The 20,278-nt window shown below is 46.9% G+C and overlaps 1 protein-coding gene across 2 annotated transcripts in view; it reads right to left on the reverse strand.

Annotated features, from left to right (window-relative positions):
• Nucleotides 1-19,760, reverse strand: part of LOC122933247 — a 47,503-nt gene extending 27,743 nt beyond the window's left edge. For both annotated transcript variants that reach the window (XM_044288125.1, XM_044288116.1), the window contains exon 1: nucleotides 19,511-19,760. The gene's annotated coding sequence lies outside the window, so the exon portion shown is untranslated. The remainder of the gene's footprint in view (nucleotides 1-19,510) is intronic.
• Nucleotides 19,761-20,278: the final 518 nt, after the last annotated feature.

Raw genomic sequence — 20,278 nt, forward strand, 5'->3', positions numbered from 1 at the left:
GGATGGTCCCGTTAGGGTCAGCGTGCTGGCTTTAGGGGCACCATCATCCCACTAGGTTACCCCCTTCTTGGCTTCGCCAGCAGTTAGTGGTCCCGCGAGGCCGACACCCCGCCTCAAACGTACAGAGGCACCCGCCCAATGCGCCACCTCGTTAGTAAGCCGCCTCGTGTGTTGCATAGAGAGGGCCTCACCTGTCACTCCCTTCCCCTAGTCCTGTCTTACAGTCACCGAGAGGCCAACGCTCCTGCCACTACCACAAGTGGCCTCATTAACCCCTCGCGCCAAATCATAGGTAGAGCCTCTCAAGCCGCTTGGCAAATTAGCAGGGCCTCATCTGTCACCATGCAAGTATAATTTTTTCGCCGTCCGGCCTAGCTAGCTTGCCAGCACGATCCTGTGTTTCCCCAAGCTAATCAACTGTTTTTGTTTTACTATGTCTCTGGAAGGGATAGAGAACTTCTCCCTACCTGGCACCCCTGCTAGATCTGTCACTGCTACCCAGGGAGACGATCTAGCCAGTCCAGCACCCATCAGATCCTGGACAATCCCGCGCATAACGACGGAGTTAAGGTGACGGCATGTTCCCTTCCCCGCCACGGCGAGGAAAGCAGAGCTTTTCCGGCTGCTGCGCACGCCAACCAATAACAGGGAGGCAGGGGAAGGACCTAGCCAGTCCAGCACAGGGGATATACATACCATGCTGTCCTCTCTAATGACATCCATGTCTAAAGTCAACGCCAGGTTGGAGAGGCTGGAATCGGTCACCACGACCCTCTCCTTGGCAGGGCCACCACCGGCAGCGTCACCGGCGCCGGCCAGATTGCCAGTGATCACGCCGACCGTTAGCCTGGAGGGCCAAGAAGTCAGCCCGGCGCGCATAATACCGGAGGAGGAACCTGGGGTACCCATCGCCACCAAGAAGACAGAAGGGCCAGACACGGTCATCACCTTTCCTGGGTACCCAGTTGGATTCAGCCTCAATGCAAGCCAGTTTGCATCCGGGAAGATCCAGGACATTCTCGCCCACATAGACAACTACCTTCAACTCGGCACCGGCAACCGCAAAGAACTGCAGTCCCTGCTGGGCTCCCTGAACTTTGCCATGCGCATCCACCTCAGGGTTGCTCATTTATATCACGGCTCCTGCACCTCTCCCCTTTTTTCCTACATGACTCGCACAGGTTGTCCCTGGATGCCCACGCTGCGGCAGATCTGGGCATGTGGGGGAGATTTCTGTCCACCTGGAATGGCGGGAGCTTGTTTCTCCCTCAGCTGTCGGACTCTTCCCCCTCTATCTGGTCAGATGTGGCATCTACCACAGGCTTCGCGGCCAGTTTTGGGAACGATTCGCTGTGGGGCAGCTGGCCTCCTGCGGTCCGGGGTTTGGAAGGATTCTCCACTGCCTCAGCGCTTTTCAAGATCTACCCCATCGTGGCGGCTGCCGTGGCGTAGGGTCATTCATGGGCAAACATGTCGGTCCGGTGCTATTCAGACAACCAGGCGACCTGCCAGATCATCAACAGGATCGTTCCAAATCTCTCACAATCGTGAGGTTTCTGCGGAGACTTCCTTAGTTGGCCGCTTGCAATAATTTCTTCTTACATTGTTTCCATGTCCCGGGGGTGTGCAATACGGCAGCTGACAATCTGTCTTGCGTCAAATTTCAGGCATTTCATCAGGCTCTCTCATCAGCGTCACCCACGGCCTCCATCACTCCATCATTTCAACAGCTCATTCTGGATTAGAAGTCATCATGCGGCATAGCCAGTCTTTGTCCCGCTTAGCACTGTCAGACAAAACACATAGAACATACGACAGAGCGTTCACACTATTCAACAGGTCCCTGTTGGAACACAACATCACGCACCCCTTTTGTCATGACGTCTCTCCTGGGGTTTGCTTCTTTTTGCCACCTCAAACTCAAATGTCATACAACACCATCAAACCATATCTCACTGGCATTTCAACATCATATGCTAGTCATACACCCCAATAACATCAGCTTCATGTCCTCGCACCAGATCAAAACCATACTCAGAGGTATTCAGGAAACGGAACCCGCACGTCCAGCCCAGAGGCTACCCATAAACAATCATATCTTCAAAGCATTATCCGACTTACTGGACGCCACGCCTCTTGAAACAGATACCAACTCCATCATCAAAACGGCAATTTACTTGGCCTTCTACGGATTCCTGATTCCTGAAATTCACTACAGCCTCCACGACCCAAACCTCACCTTGTCCTCTTGTCTCCCACTTGTCAAAACACATGGATCACTACATCCTGTCCTTACCTCACTCCAAGAATAGTCAGCACATACCCGTCAACATTTCATATTACCCCACGCACAACAGATGGTGTCCAGTCAGGGTTCTGGATGCTTACAAGCAGCGTCACAAGGTCTACCCTCTCAACCGCTACTTCAACTACATGGTTCGGTACTCACCACCACCACCTTCATGATACATGCCAGGTCATCCCTCACACAACCAGGCCTCAACGCAGCCAACTACTCAGGGCACTCCTTTCGCGTTGGAGCCACGTCCACGGCCTCCAGTCAGTGGCGGATTACAATAGGGACGTTCGGGTCGGCAGCCCCGGGCCCAGCACCGCTGGGGGACCCAACGCTGACCCGAACGCCCACAAAATGCGGCGGGGTACGGGAGCGCATAGCTCCCTGTCCCGTCGCCGATCACCGCCATAGGCTTCAGGCCTTGTAGGCCTGAGGCCTATGCGGTAGTGAAATCCCGGCGCAGGCGTGCGTGATGACGTCATCGCGCACTATGACGCCTGGACATAGGTGAGTATTTATCTTTTCATTTTTTGTTCATTTTTTATTTTTTTATTTCATGTGCCTACTTTGGGGGGGACACACAGGAGGACATATTAGGGAAGATAAATCGAGTACATGGGGGGGGAATGTGGGGGCTGTATGGGGCTAAATTATTATGGGAGGGAATACTATGTGGGGACAAATTTCTAGATGGGGCAGTGTGGGGGTAAATTGCTATGTGGGGGCAAATTATTATGGGAGGGAATACTATGTGGGGACAAATTACTATGTGGGGGCAAATTATTATGAGAGGGACTACTATGTGGGGGCAAATTACTAGATGGGGCAGTGTGGAGGCAAATTGCTATGTGGGGGCAGTGTGGAGGCAAATTGCTATGTGGGGGCAGTGTGGGGGCAAATTGCTATGTGGGGGCAGTGTGGGGGCAAATTGTTATGTGGGGGCAGTGTGGGGGCAAATTATTATGGGAGGGACTACTATGTGGGGGCAAATTTCTATATGGGGGCAGTGTGGGGGAAACTATTGTGTGGGGGTAATTGCTATGTGGGGACAGTGTAGGGTAATTTCTATGTGGGGACAGTGTGGGGTAATTTCTATGTGGGGACAGTGTGGGGTAATTTCTATGTGGGGACAGTGTGGGGAAATTGCTATGTGGGAAAATTGCTAAGTGGGGGCAAATTACTATGTGGGGCAAATTACTATGTGGGGGCAGTGTGGGGAAAATGCTATGTGGGAACAGTGTGGGGAAATTGTTATGTGGGGGCAAATTACTATGTGGGTGCAGTGTGGGGGCAAATTACTATGTGGGGGCAGTGTGGGGAAAATTACTGTGTGGGGGCAAACTACTATATGGGGCAGTTTGGGGGAAATTACTGTGTGTGGGGAAATTACTATGGGGGGATTATTATGTGGGGGCAGTGTGGTGGAAATTACTATATGGGGGTGTTGCTATTGGGGAGGCACTGTAGGGGCAATTCTATTATTTCTGGGGACACTATACAGGGATTATTACCTGGAGCACAATAGAGGGTGTTATTATTACTTGGGGCACTCTAGGGGACATTATAGCTGCTCTGGACTCTATAGGAACATTTGGGGTAATTTATCAAACTGGTGTAAAGCAGAACTAGCTTAGTTGCCCATAGCAGCCAATCAGATTCCACCTTTCATATCTGACAGCTCTTTTGGAAATCCAGTTCTACTTTACACCAGTTTGATAAATTACCCCAATTATGTCTATTAGGGTCACTATTTTTTTTAGCAGTATAGTTCCTGGGGCATTGGGGAGCACAACGGGCACAGTATTGGGGGTGGCAGGATGACACTGTGGGGACACCAGGATGAGGAGGTTGATGGAAAAATTTAGAAATCTAACGTGTCTGTGTTACAAACTGTAGAGACGAGATGCGGCTGAAAGAATTTGCCATGGTGGTCTGGGTCAAATGGAGGAGAAGAGGAAAGAGAAGGTCTACATGACAGGAGATGTCACTGGATGTAACAGGTATGTGGTGCTGTATTCTCCTCCATGTCTTTTTTATTACAATTATATGTATTTTAAATTTGGCGACCAAATTTTTCAGTTTAGGATCTAATTTGGGGTATTTTTTTTAGTCTGAAGATGTCATATGGCCTAAGAAGAGACTGTGGCGCCCATGAAGCACCGCAGCCTCTTCATACAAAAAACTAAACTAAAATGGAGGGGGGGCCCAAGTTGGGTAGACAGCCCCGGGCCTATCATGCACTTAATCCGCCCCTGCCTCCAGTGCCAACATCCTCACTCATGTCATCAGGAAATTGGGGCGCTGGAAGTCATCCGCTTACGCGCAATACATTCCCAATCCAACACAAGAGTTAAGAGTGGCTTTCCAAAACATGTCGGGTTGAGCTATTGATATATCAATTGGCTACAATAAACTGGTTTATTTCCATTTTTGCCCTCTTCTTTCTCAGGCCTACCTCATCCTCGGTTTCGGCACACCACAACCGACTGCACTCATTCCCTGCTTTCCCAGGGCTCTTCACTGTACTACCGTAAGCCCCTTACACAAGTATTAAGGCAAATTGCCTGGATTTGTGGGAGGGGCTGAGGTCCGCCTCCAGCCTATTTAGGGCACTCCCCTCACCTGGCTCCTGCGTCATTTGAGGTCTGAGCTTTTGACCCTCCCACCACTCCACTCATTTACAACTCATTTCTCCCATATCTTTTCCTTGGGTAGGCCCTCTTCTTTCTCAGGCCTACCTCATCCTCGGTTTCGGCACACCACAACCGACTGCACTCATTCCCTGCTTTCCCAAGGCTCTTCACTGTACTACCGTAAGCCCCTTACACAAATATATATATATATATATATATATATATAGTGTAAAAATGTATTATGGATAACATAACCCAGGCTAGCGGTGCACTACTATGTGTATGTTATTTTCATTATTGCAATAGCCAATGTGTATAAATTGCCTTTTTTTTGCAGCATTTTTATTGGAAATAAGGACCTATTCCTGTGTGTTTGCACAAAAAAAATAACTGTTTGCTAAATAGGCGTCACTTTGTGGTGGATGCTAGTCACATGGGCAGGATTATAGATGGAGTTTATTGTGGAGCGAATTTCTGGAAATATGCTTCGGATCCGAATCATCCGATTCAGGTGTGTGATTCCATTCAGACTCAAATCAATCTTACAGCAGCTGATTTAAAGTCCTTCAATCCTCCTGAAAAGATGTGCATGGCATTCTGGTTCTTTCTCTTTCCCCCTCTCTTATCTCTTCTTCATTTCTCTTTCTTCTCTGCAAAAAATCGGATTTTGATTCTATTGAATTGATTACTTTAACTGTAGTGGAGTTACATTTTAGCTATAGTTATAAAAATGTGTCTTTTAAAAAAGCTAAAAAAAAATTGCATTGTTACTAGCAGTGGAAACCTTTCTCGAAAAATTTAACTTTTTTAATGTATTTTTAATACATGTCTGACGTAAATATTGTTTGACGCACAACTTATATTTATTCCTTTAGTGATTTAACTAATTTTAGTCTTAAGCTACTTTCACTCTTGCAGTAGCCTTAAATCTCTTGTAGCCCAAAGTGCCTGTGGTGATTCACTATCTTGCTCCTTGATTCCTGATATTACAGGTTGATCGGATGTGAAAAAATTGTGGAGCGGCACCACACTAGAACATAGTAGCAGTGTTTGGCGACATAAGGAAGGAGAATTGAAGAAAGGATCTTTGTCTTATCATAGACAATGGGGGCATATTGCTAGGATATGCCCCATTGTCTTATAGATGCGAGTCCCACCGCTGGGACCGGCACCTATATCGAGAATGGAGCCCAGCAAGGTGGTGGCTGGAGGACTCTGGTCCGGCCACCACCAAACCAGCTCCCCATAGAAGTGAATGGGAGAGCACCACGCATGACCGGCCACTACTCCCATTCCCTTCTATGGCCTCAACGGAATTAGTCGAGCCAGTGCTCGGCTATTTTCGACGGCCCCAAAGAAAATTAATGGAGGGTGGCTGTGCATGCGCAGTGCGCCCTCCTTCACTTTAGGGGCTCCGTTCTCGGTATAGGTGCGGGTCCCAGGACCCACATCTATAAGACAATGGGGGCATATCCTAGCGATATGAACCCATTGTCTGTCATGAGACAACCCCTTAAACTTTTGTTTGTGGATTCCGGGAAAGCAGCGCAGTCGCTTAACTTTATTTTACTTGCTTAGTGTGAATTGAACCCGGTTCACGAAGAACTAGCAGTGATCACAATAAAAGATATAACCCGAGTAGAGTTGAGCGAACACCTGGATGTTCGGGTTCGAGAAGTTCGGCCGAACTTCCCGGAAATGTTCGGGTTCGGGATCCGAACCCGACCCGAACTTCGTCCCGAACCCCATTGAAGTCAATGGGGACCCGAACTTTTCGGCACTAAAAAGGCTGTAAAACAGCCCAGGAAAGAGCTAGAAGGCTGCAAAAGGCAGCAACATGTAGGTAAATCCCCTGCAAACAAATGTGGATAGGGAAATGAATAAAAATAAAAATTAAATAAATAAAAATTAACCAATATCAATTGGAGAGAGGTCCCATAGCAGAGAATCTGGCTTCACGTCAGCCACCACTGTAACAGTCCATTGTCAGATATTTAGGCCCAGGCACCCTGGCCGAGGAGAGAGGTCCCTTAATAGAGAATCTGGCTTCATGTCAGCAGAGAATCAGTCTGCATGTCATAGCAGAGAATCAGGCTTCACGTCAGCCACCACTGTAACAGTCCATTGTCATATATTTAGGCCCAGGCACCCAGGCAGAGGAGAGAGGTCCCGTAACAGAGAATCTGGCTTAATGTCAGAGAGAATCAGTCTGCATGTCATAGCAGAGAATCAGGCTTCACGTCAGCCACCACTGTAACAGTCCATTGTCAAATATTTAGGCCCAGGCAGAGGAGAGAGGTCCCGTAACAGAGAATCTGGCATCATGTCAGCAGAGAATCAGTCTGCATGTCATAGCAGAGAATCAGGCTTCACGTCAGCCACCACTGTAACAGTCCATTGTCATATATTTAGGCCCAGGCACCCAGGCAGAGGAGAGAGGTCCCGTAACAGAGAATCTGGCTTCATGTCAGCAGAGAATCAGTCTGCATGTCATAGCAGAGAATCAGGCTTCACGTCAGCCACCACTGTAACAGTCCATTGTCATATATTTAGGCCCAGGCACCCAGGCAGAGGAGAGAGGTCCCGTAACAGAGAATCTGGCTTCATGTCAGCAGAGAATCAGTCTGCATGTCATAGCAGAGAATCAGGCTTCACGTCACCCAACATTGGAACAGTCCATTGGCATATATTTAGGCCCCGGCACCCAGACAGAGGAGAGGTTCATTCAAATTTGGGTTGCCTCGCAATATAATGGTAAAATGAAAATAAAAATAGGATTGAATGAGGAAGTGCCCTGGAGTACAATAATATATGGTTAAGGGGAGGTAGTTAATGTCTAATCTGCACAAGGGATGGACAGGTCCTGTGGGATCCATGCCTGGTTCATTTTTATGAACGTCAGCTTGTCCACATTGGCTGTAGACAGGCGGCTGCGTTTGTCTGTAATGACGCCCCCTGCCGTGCTGAATACACGTTCAGACAAAACGCTGGCCGCCGGGCAGGCCAGCACCTCCAAGGCATAAAAGGCTAGCTCTGGCCACGTGGACAATTTAGAGACCCAGAAGTTGAATGGGGCCGAACCATCAGTCAGTACGTGGAGGGGTGTGCACACGTACTGTTCCACCATGTTAGTGAAATGTTGCCTCCTGCTAACACGTTGCGTATCAGGTGGTGGTGCAGTTAGCTGTGGCGTGTTGACAAAACGTTTCCACATCTCTGCCATGCTAACCCTGCCCTCAGAGGAGCTGGCCGTGACACAGCTGCCTTGGCGACCTCTTGCTCCTCCTCTGCCTTGGCCTTGGGCTTCCACTTGTTCCCCTGTGACATTTGGGAATGCTCTCAGTATCTTCCTATCACGCTCCAGGAAGTAAGGTGGGCATATTGTCTTTGTACCGTGGATTCAGCAGGGTGGCAACCCAGTAGTCCGTACACGTTAAAATGTGGGCAACTCTGCTGTCGTTGCGCAGGCACTGCAGCATGTAGTCGCTCATGTGTGCCAGGCTGCCCAGGGGTAAGGACAAGCTGTCCTCTGTGGGAGGCGTATCGTCATCGTCCTGCGTTTCCCCCAGCAACGCACCAGTGATGGGCCCGAGCTGCGTTGGGTGCCACCCCGCTGTGACCATGCTTCATCCTCATCCTCCTCCACCTCCTCCTCATCCTCCTCGTCCTCCAGTAGTGGGCCCTGGCTGGCCAAATTTGTACCTGGCCTCTGCTGTTGCAAAAAACCTCCCTCTGAGTCACTTCGAAGAGACTGGCCTGAAAGTGCTAAAAATGACCCCTCTTCCTCCTCCTCTTCCTCCTGGGCCACCTCCTCTTCCATCATCGCCCTAAGTGTTTTCTCAAGGAGATATAGAAGTGGTATTGTAACGCTGATAACGGCGTCATCGTCACTGGCCATGTTGGTGGAGTACTCGAAACAGCGCAACAGGGCACACAGGTCTCGCATGGAGGCCCAGTCATTGGTGGTGAAGTGGTGCTGTTCCGCAGTGCGACTGACCCGTGCGTGCTGCAGCTGAAACTCCACTATGGCCTGCTGCTGCTGGCACAGTCTGTCCAGCATGTGCAAGGTGGAGTTCCACCTGGTGGGCACGTCGCATATGAGGCGGTGAGCGGGAAGGCCGAAGTTACGCTGTAGCGCAGACAGGCGAGCAGCGGCAGGATGTGAACGCCGGAAGCGCGAACAGACGGCCCGCACTTTATGCAGCAGCTCTGACATGTCGGGGTAGTTGTGAATGAACTTCTGCACCACCAAATTCAGCACATGCGCCAAGCAAGGGATGTGCGTCAAACCGGCTAGTCCCAGAGCTGCAACGAGATTTCGCCCATTATAGCACACCACCAGGCCGGGCTTGAGGCTCACCGGCAGCAACCACTCGTCGGTCTGTTGTTCTATACCATGCCACAACTCCTGTGCGGTGTGGGGCCTGTCTCCCAAACATATGAGTTTCAGAATGGCCTGCTGACGTTTACCCCGGGCTGTGCTGAAGTTGGTGGTGAAGGTGTGTGGCTGACTGGATGAGCAGGTGGAAGAAGAGGAGGAGGAAGCTGAGTAGGAGGAGGTGGCAACAGGAGGCAAAGAATGTTGCCCTGCGATCCTTGGCGACGGAAGGACGTGCACCAAACAGCTCTCCGCCTGGGGCCCAGCTGCCACTACATTTACCCAGTGTGCAGTTAGGGAGATATAGCGTCCCTGGCCGTGCTTACTGGTCCACGTATCTGTGGTTAGGTGGACCTTGCCACAGATGGCGTTGCGCAGTGCACACTTGATTTCATGGGATACTTGGTTGTGCAGGGAAGGCACGGCTCTCTTGGAGAAGTAGTGGCGGCTGGGAACAACATACTGTGGGACAGCAAGCGACATGAGCTGTTTGAAGCTGTCTGTGTCCACCAGCCTGAATGACAGCATTTCATAGGCCAGTAGTTTAGAAATGCTGGCATTCAGGGCCAGGGATCGAGGGTGGCTAGGTGGGAATTTACGCTTTCTCTCAAATGTTTGCGAGATGGAGAGCTGAACGCTGCCGTGTGACATGGTTGAGATGCTTGGTGACGGAGTTGGTGGTGTTGGTGGTACATCCCCTGTTTGCTGGGCGGCAGGTGCCAACGTTCCTCCAGAGGCGGAGGAAGAGGCCGAGGCGGCGGCAGCAGCAGAAGAGGCCGAGGCGGCAGCAGCAGAAGAGGTAGCAGGGGGAGCCTGAGTGACTTCCTTGTTTTTAAGGTGTTTACTCCACTGCAGTTCATGCTTTGCATGCAGGTGCCTGGTCATGCAGGTTGTGCTAAGGTTCAGAACGTTAATGCCTCGCTTCAGGCTCTGATGGCACAGCGTGCAAACCACTCGGGTCTTGTCGTCAGCATATTGTTTGAAGAAGTGCCATGCCAGGGAACTCCTTGAAGCTGCCTTTGGGGTGCTCGGTCCCAGATGGCGGAGGTCAGTAGCAGGGTCTCTAGAGTCTCTTGGCGGCGGGTGTTCTGCTTTTGCCCACCGCTCCCTCTTTTGCTACGCTGTTGGCTCGGTCTCACCACTGCCTCTTCCTCCGAACTGTGAAAGTCAGTGGCACGACCTTCATTCCATGTGGGGTCTAGGACCTCATCGTCCTCTGCATCGTCTTCCACCCAGTCTTGATCCCTGACCTCCTGTTCAGTCTGCACACTGCAGAAAGACGCAGCAGTTGGCACCTGTGTTTCGTCATCATCAGAGACGTGCTGAGGTGGTATTCCCATGTCCTCATCATCAGGAAACATAAGTGGTTGTGCGTCAGTGCATTCTATGTCTTCCACCGCTGGGGAAGGGCTGGGTGGATGCCCTTGGGAAACCCTGCCAGCGGAGTCTTCAAACAGCATAAGAGACTGCTGCATAACTTGAGGCTCAGACAGTTTCCCTGGTATGCATGGGGGTGATGTGACAGACTGATGGGCTTGGTTTTCAGGCGCCATCTGTGCGCTTTCTGCAGAAGACTGGGTGGGAGATAATGTGAATGTGCTGGATCCACTGTCGGCCACCCAATTGACTAATGCCTGTACCTGCTCAGGCCTTACCATCATTAGAACGGCATTGGGCCCCACTAAACACCGCTGTAAATTATGGTGGCTACTGGGACCTGAGGTAGTTGGTACACTAGGGCTAAATTGGGAATTGTATTTCAACCCAGAACAAAAACTGTGCTTTGACGGACACTAAATAACTTGACCAGCCACAGCAATAACCGCAGATTTAGATGGATATAAATTTGAGGCCTAGTATTTAGGCGCTGGGTGACAGGTATAGGTTTACTGACAGAATTAGATATGGAAATGCACAGTAGCGTGTGTGTGAAGTTATTCAGAATGACCCTATGTGCACCTTGAATCTTATATACCCTTTTAGGGATAGATTTAAAGTAGCTCTGATACAGCAGAAACCACTAAATTAGGAAATTGCTAAATTGGGAATTGTATTTCAACCCAGAACAAAAACTGTGCTTTGACGGACACTAAATAACTTGACCAGCCACAGCAATAACCGCAGATTTAGATGGATGTAAATTTGAGGCCTAGTATTTAGGCGCTGGGTGACAGGTATAGGTTTACTGACAGAATTAGACTTGGAAATGCACAGTAGCGTGTGTGTGAAGTTATTCAGAATGACCCTCTGTGCACCTTGAATCTTATATACCCTTTTAGGGATAGATTTAACCACCTCCCGACCGCCTAACACACCGATGCGTCCGGGAGGTGGTTGATTTACTCCTCCTGGACGCATCGGCGCGTCATCTCGCGATAGCCGAGATTTCCTGTGAACGCGCGCACACAGGCGCGTGCGCTCACAGGAACGGAAGTTAAGCGAGTGGATCTCCAGCCTGCCAGCGGCGATCGCTCGCTGGCAGGCTGTAGATGTGATTTTTTTAACCCCTAACAGGTATATTAGAAGATGTTTTGATAACAGCGTCTAATATACCTGCTACCTGGTCCTCTGGTGGTCCCTTTTGTTAGGATCGACCACCAGAGGACACAGGCAGCTCAGTAAAGTCGCACCAAACACCACACTACACTACACCCCCCCCCGTCACTTATTAACCCTTTATGAACCACTGATCACCCCTGATCACCCCATTTAGACTCCCTAATCACCCCCCTGTCATTGATCACCCCCCTGTCATTGATCACCCCCCTGTAAGGCTCCATTCAGAGGTCCGTATGATTTTTTTCGGATCCACGGATACATGGATCGGATCCGCAAAACGCATACGGACGTCTGAATGGAGCCTTACAGGGGGGTGATCAATGACAGGGAGGTGGGTGATCACCCATATAGATTCCCTGATCACCCCCCTGTCATTGATCACCCCCCTGTCATTGATCACCCCCCTGTAAGGCTCCATTGAGACGTCCGTATGATTTTTACGGATCCATGGATACATGGATCGGATCCGCAAAACACATACGGACGTCTGAATGGAGCCTTACAGGGAGGTGATCAATGACAGGGAGGTGATCACCCATATAGATTCCCTGATCACTGCGGTCATTGATCACCCCCCTGTCATTGATCACCCCCCTGTAAGGCTCCATTCAGACGTCCGTATGATTTTTACGGATCCACTGATACATGGATCGGATCCGCAAAACACATGCGGACGTATGAATGGAGCCTTACAGGGGGGTGATCAATGACAAGGGGGTGATCACGAATATAGACTTCCTGATCACTTCCCTGTCATTGATCAACCCCCTGTCATTGATCACCCCCCTGTAAGGCTCCATTCAGACGTCCGTATGATTTTTACGGATCCACTGATACATGGATCGGATCCGCAAAACACATACGGACGTCTGAATGGAGCCTTACAGGGGGGTGATCAATGACAGGGAGGTGGGTGATCACCCATATAGATTCCCTGATCACCCCCCTGTCATTGATCACCCCCCTGTCATTGATCACTGATACATGGATCGGATCCGCAAAACGCATACGGACGTCTGAATGGAGCCTTACAGGGGGGTGATCAATGACAAGGGGGTGATCACGCATATAGACTTCCTGATCACTTCCCTGTCATTGATCACCCCCCTGTCATTGCTCACCCCCCTGTAAGGCTCCATTCAGATGTCCGTATGTGTTTTGCGGATCCGATCCATGTATCAGTGGATCCGTAAAAATCATACGAACGTCTGAATGGAGCCTTACAGGGGGGTGATCAATGACAGGGGGGTGATCAATGACAGGGAAGTGATCAGGAAGTCTATATGCGTGATCACCCCCTTGTCATTGATCACCCCCCTGTAAGGCTCCATTCAGACGTCCGTATGCGTTTTTCGGATCCGATCCATGTATCAGTGGATCCGTAAAAATCATACGGACGTCTGAATGAAGCCTTACAGGGGGGTGATCAGGGAGTCTATATGGGTGATCACCCCCCTGTCATTGATCACCCCCCTGTAAGGCTCCATTCAGACATTTTTTTGGCCCAAGTTAGCGGAAATTGTTTTTTTTTTTTTTTTTCTTACAAAGTCTCATATTCCACTAACTTGTGTCAAAAAATAAAATCTCACATGAACTCACCATACCCCTCACAGAATCCAAATGCGTAAAATTTTTTAGACATTTATATTCCAGACTTCTTCTCACGCTTTAGGGCCCCTAAAATGCCAGGGCAGTATAAATACCCCACATGTGACCCCATTTCGGAAAGAAGACACCCCAAGGTATTCCGTGAGGGGCATATTGAGTCCATGAAAGATTTACATTTTTGTCCCAAGTTAGCGGAAAGGGAGACTTTGTGAGGAAAAAAAAAAATATCAATTTCCGCTAACTTGTGCCCAAAAAAAAAATTTCTATGAACTCGCCATGCCCCTCATTAAATACCCTGGGGTGTCTTCTTTCCAAAATGGGGTCACATGTGGGGTATTTATACTGCCCTGGCTTTTTAGGGGCCCTAAAGCGTGAGAAGAAGTCTGGGATCCAAATGTCTAAAAATGCCCTCCTAAAAGGAATTTGGGCCCCTTTGCGCATCTAGGCTGCAAAAAAGTGTCACACATCTGGTATCGCCGTACTCAGGAGAAGTTGGGGAATGTGTTTTGGGGTGTCATTTTACATATACCCATGCTGGGTGAGAGAAATATCTTGGTCAAATGCCAACTTTGTATAAAAAAATGGGAAAAGTTGTCTTTTGCCAAGATATTTCTCTCACCCAGCATGGGTATATGTAAAATGACACCCCAAAACACATTCCCCAACTTCTCCTGAGTACGGCGATACCACATGTGTGACACTTTTTTGCCGCCTAGGTGGGCAAAGGGGCACACATTCCAAAGAGCACCTTTAGGATTTCACCGGCCATTTTTTACACATTTTGATTTCAAACTACTTACCACACATATGGGCCCCTAAATTGTCAGGGCAGTATAACTACCCCACAAGTGACCCCATTTTGGAAAGAAGACACCCCAAGGTATTCCGTGAGGGGCATGGCGAGTTCCTAGAATTTTTTATTTTTTGTCGCAAGTTAGTGGAATATGAGACTTTGTAAGGAAAAAAGAAAAAAAAATCATCATTTTCCGCTAACTTGTGACAAAAAATAAAAAACTCTAGGAACTCGCCGTGCCCGTCACGGAATACATTGGGGTGTCTTCTTTCCAAAATGGGGTCACTTGTGGCGTAGTTATACTGCCCTGGCAATTTAGGGGCCCATATGTGTGAGAAGTACTTTGCAATCAAAATGTGTAAAAAATGGCCTGCGAAATCCGAAAGGTGCACTTTGGAATATGTGCCCCTTTGCCCACCTTGGCTGCAAAAAAGTGTCACACATCTGGTATCGCCGTACTCAGGAGAAGTTGGGGAATGTGTTTTGGGGTGTCATTTTACGTATACCCATGTCGGGTGAGAAAAATATCTTGGTCAAAGGCCAACTTTGTATAAAAAAATTTGAAAAGTTGTCTTTTGCCAAGATATTTCTCTCACCCAGCATGGTTATATGTAAAATGACACCCCAAAACACATTCCCCAACTTCTTCTGAGTATGGCGATACCAGATGTGTGACACTTTTTTGCAGCCAAGGTGGGCAAAGGGGCACATATTCCAAAGTGCACCTTTCGGCTTTCGCAGGCCATTTTTTACACATTTTGATTGCAAAGTACTTCTCACACATTTGGGCCCCTAAATTGCCAGGGCAGTATAACTACCCCACAAGTGACCCCATTTTGGAAAGAAGACACCCCAAGGTATTACGTGAGGGGCATGGCGAGTTCCTAGAATTTTTTATTTTTTGTCGCAAGTTAGTGGAATATGAGACTTTGTAAGAAAAAAAATCAAAAAAAAAATCATCATTTTCCGCTAACTTGTGACAAAAAATAAAAAGTTCTATGAACTCACTATGCCCATCAGCGAATACCTTAGGGTGTCTACTTTCCGAAATGGGGTCATTTGTGGGGTTTTTCTACTGTTTGGGCATTGTAGAACCTCAGGAAACATGACAGGTGCTCAGAAAGTCAGAGCTGCTTCAAAAAGCGGAAATTCACATTTTTGTAGTTTGTAAACGCTATAACTTTTACCCAAACCATTTTTATTTTGCCCAAACATTTTTTTTTATCAAAGACATGTAGAACAATAAATTTAGCGAAAAATTTATATATGGATGTCGTTTTTTTTGCAAAATATTACAGCTGAAAGTGAAAAATTTCATTTTTTTGCAAAAAAAACGTTAAATTTCGATTAATAACAAAAAAAGTAAAAATTTCAGCAGCAATGAAATATCACCAAATGAAAGCTCTATTAGTGAGAAGAAAAGGAGGTAAAATTCATTTGGGTGGTAAGTTGCATGACCGAGCAATAAACGGTGAAAATAGTGTAGTGCAGAAGTGTAAAAAGTGGCCTGGTCATGAAGGGGGTTTCAGCTAGCGGGGTTGAAGTAGTTAAAGTAGCTCTGACACAGCAGAAACCACTAAATTAGGAAATTGCTAAATTGGGAATTGTATTTCAACCCAGAACAAAAACTGTGCTTTGACGGACACTAAATAACTTGCCCAGCCACAGCAATAACCACAGATTTAGCTGACTATAAATTTGAGGCCTATTATTTAGGCGCTGGGTGACAGGTATACGTTTACTGACAGAATTAGACTGGGATATGGCCAAAAAATAACCACACTATTGATGGTTAAATGCACTTGGTGTGACAGCTTGACCCTGATGTAGGATTTAGCCGAAAAACAACCACACCATTGAGGGTTAAATGCACTTGGTGACAGCTTGCCCCTGATGTAGTATATGGCCAAAAAATAACCAGACTATTGATGGTTAAATGCACTTGGTGTGACAGCTTGACCCTGATGTAGGATTTAGCCAAAAAACAACCACACCATTGAGGGTTAAATGCACTTGGTGACAGCTTGCCCCTGATGTAGTATATGGCCAAAAAATAACCACACTATTGCTGGTTAAATGCACTTGGTGTGACAGCTTGACCCTGATGTAGGATTTAGCCAAAAAACAACCACACCATTGAGGGTTAAATGCACTTGGTGACAGCTTGCCCCTGATGTAGTATATGGCCAAAAAATAACCAGACTATTGATGGTTAAATGCACTTGGTGTGACAGCTTGACCCTGATGTAGGATTTAGCCAAAAAACAACCACACTATTGAGGGTTAAATGCACTTGGTGGCAGCTTGTGCTGGCGCACCACAAGACACAAAATGGCCGCCGATCACCCCAGAAAAAAGTGACTGAAAAACGCTCTGGGCAGCCTAAAAACAGTGAGCAATTCAATAGCAGCAGTTTAATCATCCACAGCTGCAGATCGATCTCTGAATGAAGTCTTTTGGAGGAGTTAATCACTGCCTAATCTCGCCCTAACGTCGCAGCTGCAACCTTTCCCTATACTGATCAGAGCAGAGTGACGGGCGGCGCTATGTGACTCCAGCTTAAATAGAGGCTGGGTCACATGCTGCACTGGCCAATCACAGCCATGCCAATAGTAGGCATGGCTGTGACGGCCTCTTGGGGCAAGTAGTATGACGCTTGTTGATTGGCTGCTTTGCAGCCTTTCAAAAAGCGCCAAGAAAGTGACGAACACCGAACCCGAACCCGGACTTTTACGAAAATATCCGGGTTCGGGTCCGTGTCACGGACACCCCAAAATTCGGTAGGAACCCGAACTATACAGTTCGGGTTCGCTCATCCCTAAACCCGAGTTTTTTCTCTGTATATTTTTTAATGTACTACCAGCAACTTGACCAGGTGCACGTTCAACTTCTGCGCCACTGGATGAGTGCACACATACTGTTTCCAATTGCCTCGATGATCAATTGCTGTCGAAACAAGTGACAAGGCATAGTAGGAACATCAGGAGCAATGGACAATGTTGACGTCGATGGGAAGGAACCACATCTTCGCGTTCGAACGCGCTGTAAAACGCATAACCGATGCAAACCAATGCTTCCCTATGGGACTGGTTCACATTTTCACGTTTTACAGCGCATTCGAACGTGCTGAAAAACGCCCGACGCATAAACAAGTTCTTGAGCTTCTTTGGGGCGTTTTGTCGCGCGTTCCCGTACATAGACTTTCGGGAACGCGCGACAATGGGCGTTCGCTTGTCTCTTCATGCGCGATTGCAAACGCCCGTACAATCGCGCATACAGAGCGCTCCTTTCAGAACGCTCAGGTGTGAACCCAGGGTATATGAGTGGCACAGTTTTCCCACTCTACTTTATGATGATGCTCCATGTGTTAACGCAGGGTCATCACGCCAATATTAGCATCCTAGCCACGCCTCACCTACTGCCCACGTATCCTACATACCGCCACACTACGTAGAGAAAAATATAATAAAATATTTCCAAGGTGTTTTTCTTCTTTTTATAGTATTAAAACATAAGAAAATAATATAAAGATAAATCTGATATCTCTGCAATATCATTTTCACTACCCAGCGAAAACCGTAAAAGTGGATCACTTAAAACAATTTTTTTTCCAATTGCACTTGATTTAGAATTTATTTTCAGCTTTGCACTATATTGTTTGGAATATTAAATGATGTCATTAGAAAGCACAACTTTACAAGACCTTATATGGCTATGAAAAAATAAAAAAGTTATGGCTGCTGGAAAGCAGGGTGTAAAAAAAATATTCCCCTGAAAAGATGTGCATGGCATTCTGGTTCTTTCTCTTTTCCTCTCTCTTATCTCTTCTTCAAAATAAAATTAGCTTCAGCAGGAAGGCATGAAGATATGTTGACAAGATGTTTGCAAATGTGCAGGTTAGGGTGAGCTCACACTAGCGTTAGGGATTTCGTGATGGCTTTCTGTTATAACATGGTTATAACGGAATGCCCAGACAGAATGCAAAATGGAAGCCTTTAAAAGGCATTCAGTTTGCTTTCCATCCTAATAGAAGTCTATGGGAAAGCATAACGGGACCCAGATGGATCCATTTTGATTCCCATTGACTTCTAGTAGGATGTTAAGTAAACGGAATGCCTTTTAAAGGCTTCCGTTTTGCATTCCGTCATAATAAAAGTCTATGGGCAGAGGAACAGATCCGTCCTTCCGTCTTATGGATTCCGTTACCTTCCGTTATAACCATGTTATAACGGAAAGCCATAGCGGAATTAATAACGCTAGTGTGAACCCACCCTTAAATATTGCTGTTTCTTCATATATTCTTGCAGTACGCCTGATGAAGAGACTGGTGATGTCTCGAAAGCTCGCTATGTAACATCATTACTTCTATTTTTGTTAGCCATTAAAATGTATCAAACCTGCAATACTCTTATTTTGTTTCTCTTAATGAGAGCACGAAACTACTCACCCTTAAATGCTAATGCATGTGTAAAGTAAGACATATGTCTGAAAACCTTCAGTCCTTCAAACACCATCATATCCCTTGTCTAGTTGTGGGTGCTATTCCATACACATATTTTTGCACGTTTGATAATTTTTATAATTGTTCTGTCAGTTTCTACTTTACAAGAGGACTGGAGGGAGCTTGCCACATGTAAAAAATCTGTCTAAGACCTCATTGACACTACATTTGTTTGTGTCCGAATCCGAGCAGCATTTTTTGCATCTCGGATGTGGATCCATTTACTTCAATAGGGCCGCAGAAGATGTTCCAAGGCCCTGCAAAAAAAATAGAACATGTCCTCTTCTTGTCCGTTTTGCAGACAAGAATAGGCATTTCTATAATGGGCAGTCTGTTCCGTTCCGCAAATTGCAGAACGTACATGCTGGCTTCCGTGTTTTGCGGATCCACAATTTGCAGACCACAAAACACGGCGCGGTCATGTGAATGTAGCCTTAAAATGTAACCCGGTCAACAAAACATCTGTCCGGCCATCGGTACATACAAAATGCTGGAATTGGTGCAAACCAAATTAAAAAAAATTAAGTTCATACACAAGACAACTAAAAACATTAAACTTTCATACATTACCCCCTAAGTGTTAGGATTAGTTCATCCGCCCCATTGTTTCTCAAGAAATATAAAACTGAAAAATCAGTATAAAGCAACTTACATAATTACTAGAAAAGGCAAACAAAGCGAGTGATACAAATATAATATTATATAATATATAATATTTGTGAGTTTCTTTTTGTGTCCTCACCTCTTAGTGGTTGATGTTTCAGGGCTAGACATCCGTTCTACATCGACGCTGTACAGACAAGGACAAATATAATACTGCACCAGCATCTGCTTCCTGATGACATTTGGTCGTTGCACTTGTTAATGTTCCTAGTAACTATAATATCATACTCATGTTGGTGTTCATTGAATTAGACAGCTATTACAAATATGCTGTTTCCAAGTCACTTCTGTTTTTTACCCCTTTTTTCTGAGTAATTTTTTACAGTGTGGTTGGGTTGTCTCATGTCTGCCGATAACATTTTGCTGAGTCCTAGTTATGCAGTTGCTGGAAATTCCTAACCTAATGCATATTTAATGAAGTTCTGATGCATAGCAATGTAAATAGGCGTTCCCATATTTAAAGGGGCTCTCTCATACCTCCCAACTTTTTGAAAGGTCAAAGAGGGAAAATGTTGGTTCACTGTGTGAAAGATCTATTTTTCCCAGCATATTTATACACTTCAATAGTTTTCTTTTACACAATATTGCAACAATTATCTGAATATAGAAATTTCTAAAATCCAAATTGCATCTATGAATGAAATAATATATAAGGAGGGCTCCAATATACAGAGAGGAACCAGAGAAGCATTTTCTGGATCAATATTGTAAATGTAATAATGCAAATCTGTACTTCAGATCAAAAAGAGGGATATTTAAGGAGCAAAGAGGGACAGAGGCACTTAGGTCAAAAAGCGGGACTGTCCCTCCAAAAGAGGGACACTTGGGAGGTCTGTCTTCTCATTGT

This window comes from Bufo gargarizans, chromosome 1 (genome assembly GCF_014858855.1).
Source record: "Bufo gargarizans isolate SCDJY-AF-19 chromosome 1, ASM1485885v1, whole genome shotgun sequence".
Taxonomy (NCBI): Eukaryota; Metazoa; Chordata; class Amphibia; order Anura; family Bufonidae; genus Bufo; species Bufo gargarizans.